The 4,986-nt window shown below is 42.6% G+C and overlaps 1 protein-coding gene across 3 annotated transcripts in view; it reads right to left on the minus strand.

Annotated features, from left to right (window-relative positions):
* Positions 1-4,800, minus strand: part of RAB30 (RAB30, member RAS oncogene family) — a 122,196-nt gene extending 117,396 nt beyond the window's left edge. For all 3 annotated transcript variants that reach the window (XM_020993827.2, XM_078156952.1, XM_078156951.1), the window contains exon 1: positions 4,606-4,800. The gene's annotated coding sequence lies outside the window, so the exon portion shown is untranslated. The remainder of the gene's footprint in view (positions 1-4,605) is intronic.
* Positions 4,801-4,986: the final 186 nt, after the last annotated feature.

The following is a 4,986-nucleotide window of genomic DNA, read 5'->3' on the forward strand; positions in this document are numbered from 1 at the left end:
TCTATAGTTTAGCTTCTGACCTCATCATTCAACTGTAATTGCTCTCTCCAAAGTTACCTATGAGCTGTTAATTGCCAAATCTAATGGACGTTTCTTAATCCTCATCCCTTTTAATTTCTCTGCAGTCTTTGACACTGTTGATCACCCTCTTTTCCTAGATACTCTCTTCTCTCTAGGTTTTCTTTCAGAACACTACTCTCTCCTGATTCTTCTCTTAGTCCTATAACTTCTCTTTCTCAGCCTGGATCTTCATTGAGGTCATACCTTCTAATGATGCATACCCCCAGAGCTCTGTCCTGGATCCCATCAGCTCCTATGTATTCAATTGTTATTTCTTTGCTGATGATGCTTATAGCTATTCATCCAGTCCTAACCTCATTGTTGACTTCTAGTCTCATAACTCCAATTGCCTATTGGACGTCTCAAATTGGATGTCCAGTAGTCATATTAAATGAAATATGTTTAAAACTGAATTCGTTATCCTTTGCCAAACCCTTCCTTCTTTCTCACTTCCCTATAACTGTCAGGGGTATCACCATCTTCCCAGTCCCCCAGGCTCTAAATCTAAGTGTCATCCTGGATTGCCTACTCTCTCTCACCCACCACATCCAATCTGTTGCCAAGGCCTGTTGATTTGACTGATTTTACTTTAGATCTCTTGTCTATGCCCCCTTCTTTCCTTGGACACTCTGGTGGAGGCCCTCATCACCTCACACCTATTCTACCTAGTAGCCAGCTGGTTGGTTTACTTACCATAAGTCTCTCTCCATTCTAGCCCAGCTTCCACTCAGATGCCAAAGTGATATTCCTAAAGTGTAACTGAAAACTGCTTATGAGGTACTGATCCTGCTGCCCTCCCAGTCACCTCCAGAACAAATATCAAATCCTGTTTGGCATTAAAAGCTCTTCATAACCTGCCCCCCTTCACATTTTCAGACTTCTTATACCTTAACGCCCATTCCCACATACCCTACAATCCAAGGAGAACAGCTTTGCCTTCGTGCTATTCCTTCTATGTGACACTGCATCTCCCAACTCTGGGCATTTTCATTCACCACTGGTCCCCTCATTTCTGGAATTCTTTCCTTTCTCATTTCCACCTTCTTTACCTAGCTTTCTCCAAATCTCAGCTAAAATCTCACCTTCCTCAGGAAGTCATTCCCAGTCTCCCCTTAATTCTTATGCTTCTCCCTTATTGATTATTTCTAATTTATTCTGTATACATCTTGTCTGTACAAAGTTGTTTGCACATTGTCTCACTCATTAGACAGTGAGCTTCTTGAAAGTAGGGACTTGCTTTTTGCCTTACTTTGTAACCCCAGTGTTTAGAACAGAGTCTGTCACATAGCAGGCACTTAATGGATGCTTTATTGACTTACTGAGTAAAAACAAAATGCATCAACATTAAAAAAAAAAGACTTAGTATGATTGGGGGAGATGGTAAGAAGGAACTTCTAGATGCATAGAATACCATGAGCAAAGATATGACTGTTAGAAAGTATAAGGAGTCTTTAGGAAGAACAAATTCTAGGACCTAGGGCAGTAACAGGAGATAAATCAGAAAACATAGGTTAGACCAGATTATATTGGTATTGGTATTACATTGGTATGTCAGATTAACTGAAGCAAGTAGAAATTTCATTATGCCCCTTTTGAATATGGAAAACACGGGGTTAGGGAATATTTCAGTAATTATTCCAAGGTCACCAGAATAGTACCTGTACAGAACAAGTCATGCACTTCAGTTCTCTCTTAGTTACCCTAGAGTGCTTAAATATTGGTCATCACTAACTACATTCAGAAGTTTAGCTAACTACAAAGCAAGAGTTTACAAAGTGTTTTACATTTGTTCCTTTGATTCTCACAACAATCCTGTGACATAGGTATCATGCTCATTTCATAAGTGAGTTAATAAAGCTCTGGGTACTTAAATTGACTTGCCTAAGACCACACAAGAAGACTACAGAGAGCGGTAAGGATTGAGGTCAGATGATCATTTCCAAACTCACCTGGAATAGCAGCAGTAGCTGCTCTCAGACCATAACTGCTGTCTGGTTTCCAAAGCTAACAGAATTGGTACTGTAAAAGAATTGCTTTTTATAGCTCACATGAGATAGCTGTATATAGTTACACAGTCCTTCCCTTCCTCAAAAAAGAAACAAAAGGAAAAACGCAGTTACAGGACCCTCTACCATACTTGCAAAGAAAGGGCAGTTTGGATACATGTATCATTCCTTAGTAACTCAACAGGGAACAGGAAGGAAGGGAAGAGAAAACCTTCCTACCACTCACTCATCCACTAGGAAAAATGGAAATGGGATTTAAAAAAAAGTGAGATGGAAACTGCTCTGAAGAATATTTATTCTTTGAAAATTACATGATAAGCACTTATGAAGTGATTGTTTTAAAATCATGATGTCTAGACTAATCTAAATACATTGACTGATGGAGAATGCCATTGTCCACAGAATGCTCTCTGGGATAGGAGCTCTCTGGAATGCCAAAGAGATGGACTTGTCAGGGGACCATACTGTCACACAGGACAACAGGCCAGAAGCAGAAAAATCATGGGGTTCCCACAGCTTTTTTTTTTAATTTCATCTTTTGATTTTATTTTATGTTTTGGCTGGGCAATGGGGTTAAGTGACTTGCCCAGGGTCACACAGCTAGTGAGTATTACGTGTCTGAGGCTGCATTTGAACTCAGGTCCTCCTGACTCCAAGGCCAGTGCTCTATCCACTGCACCACCTAGATGCCTCAGTCCCACAGCTTCTTTAGAGCTGAGTACCAGATTGGGGAGCAGCACATTTCAAAAGGGACACTGATGATCTTATATTTTTATAATACAGGAGAAAAAGTATTAGAGGGGAAGGAAAGAAAGAGAAGAAAAGGGGAAAACAGTCACAGTCAGAAGAAGGGAGGGGAAGAAACAGAGAAGGGAAAAGAGGGTGAAGCAGGTGAGTGGGGAAAAGGGAAAATAAAGTGAAGAGGATGGAAAGGGGAGAGACAAATATGAAAAGCTGGATACAAAAGCTGAGAGAGGAATCCACAGAGAAACAGACAAGAGAAACAGATAACTGGGTGATTAAGGCAGTACCACTCTAGAAATATTAAAACTTCTTCAAATTAAAAAAAAATACTCGCTCCTGCCCACCACAACCCCTACACACACACAAATCCATAAATCTGAATAGATTTTCCATTTGTTGCATCAGAGCCACAAATATTATATAACAAACTCTCTTTCAGCCCTGGAGGTATCTTGTGAAATGAAGCCAATGTGGCTCAGAGAAAATGAAAAGCAATGCTTGACTTTCCCCCGGGTTGATCCCACTGTGAAACTGTGAGGAATTTTAAGAGTTAATTCTAGTCTAAAATGTATAAATTTCTTGTCCTCTTGACATTCCAAAAAGGGGTGTGGTGAGCCAACTCATCTCCTAGGACGATTTATGAGATCGTCCCCATCTGTTCTGGAACCAACCAGATGTTTATTTTAAAGTAACATATTTATTAGGCTAGTCACCATAATAATTCTTACAAGACAAGAGCCAATATCAGAACTTAAATGATCTTTTGCCCTGTTAAATGGGTCAACTCTGGAGGGGAAAAAAAAACAACTCGGCTCATTCGTCCATTTACCTAAAAACTATGCTCACTGTCTCATCTCTGTCCCTGGACACCAGTAAGTAACGGCAAATTAAGGTTAATAGCATTTGCAGCTATTCCGATCCCTAACATGCTAAGCGGAGCCAGGGCTTCCCTCATCGATCCGCATGCCAAACCCGTTACTTGTGACTGACTGGAAACTGCGACTAGGGAAACTGCTGGTTATCACCGTCTTATTGCCAGTGGCGTGAAACCTATTACAATGTGATTTAAGCACACACTCAAATCTGTGGACTAGTCTTCCAAACCACTCTGAAACATCGCAGAGTCAGGAGGAATTGAAAATATTGAACAAAAATGCTGCTTCTACCATTTGGAAAGGACCAGTGCCATAGACACGTGAACTACTTCTGACTGGCATAGTGCTCGCCTCTAAGGACACTGTCACCTCAAATGAGCAGCGAGGGAGAAACAGAACGGGTTCGCACATAGGCACATAAGCCAAATAAAACTTCACACACACGAGAAAATCTCATCTTTGAAAATGAGTTGGCCGCTTTCAACCTCGAAATCAAAGCGTGCTAAAGCAATCCCAGTCATATTGAAATCAATTATCTTCATTTCTTGCCTCGCATCATCCCCTTCCCACTTAGATAACTGTGCATGCAGGGGCCAGCGCTGCCTGGTGAGGATGGTGCAGACGCAGCTAACTCTGGTTTCGTCTCATTTTCCAAAAGCAGCTCTCTCCATTCTCCCCAGTTCCCCTCCCCCATCCCCAAAGAGGGATGGGAAGTGGGGTACTCTAGGGAATGCGCAGGCACCCGTCCTCTCCAGGAGGGTTACTGGAGTTCTTCTTCGCAATGACCCACATCGCATAGTGGCTTTTTATTTTTCTCATCACTGACTCCCCAACCCCTTCACTCCACCTACCCCCAAAGAAAGAGATCAGAAGAAGGCACAAGTTGGTAGGAACCATCTCAATAAATCATTTCAACTCACCTGGTTTGGGATTTGTCCCCCCACCCCAGGCATAAACAGAAACAATGTGTGAATGAACCAATCACCCACACATGGGATGGTGCTGCGATGCCCCAGCTCCTATGTCCTAGAGTTGGAGTCAATCCCCGCCAGGGCTCTAAGCTCAGCAAGAGCAAGCAGCAATAGCGGGAGGAGCAGCAAGCAGAAGGGGGATAGACCTTAGCACAATGAATGCAGTGGGGTTTTTTCAATGACATCATCCCTCTGGCCAAAAGGCCCCAATAGCCATGCTCCTGACCAAGGCGTTCTGGGAAAGGTAGTTCCAGAATCCTAGCCCAAGAGAGCTCCGAGGCAGCCTGTGGAACTACTACATCCGGCATGCGCAGCAGCGGGGCGCACCCT

Source organism: Phascolarctos cinereus, unplaced genomic scaffold (assembly GCF_003287225.1).
Source record: "Phascolarctos cinereus isolate Bilbo 61053 unplaced genomic scaffold, phaCin_HiC Scaffold_726;HRSCAF=1367, whole genome shotgun sequence".
Taxonomy (NCBI): Eukaryota; Metazoa; Chordata; class Mammalia; order Diprotodontia; family Phascolarctidae; genus Phascolarctos; species Phascolarctos cinereus.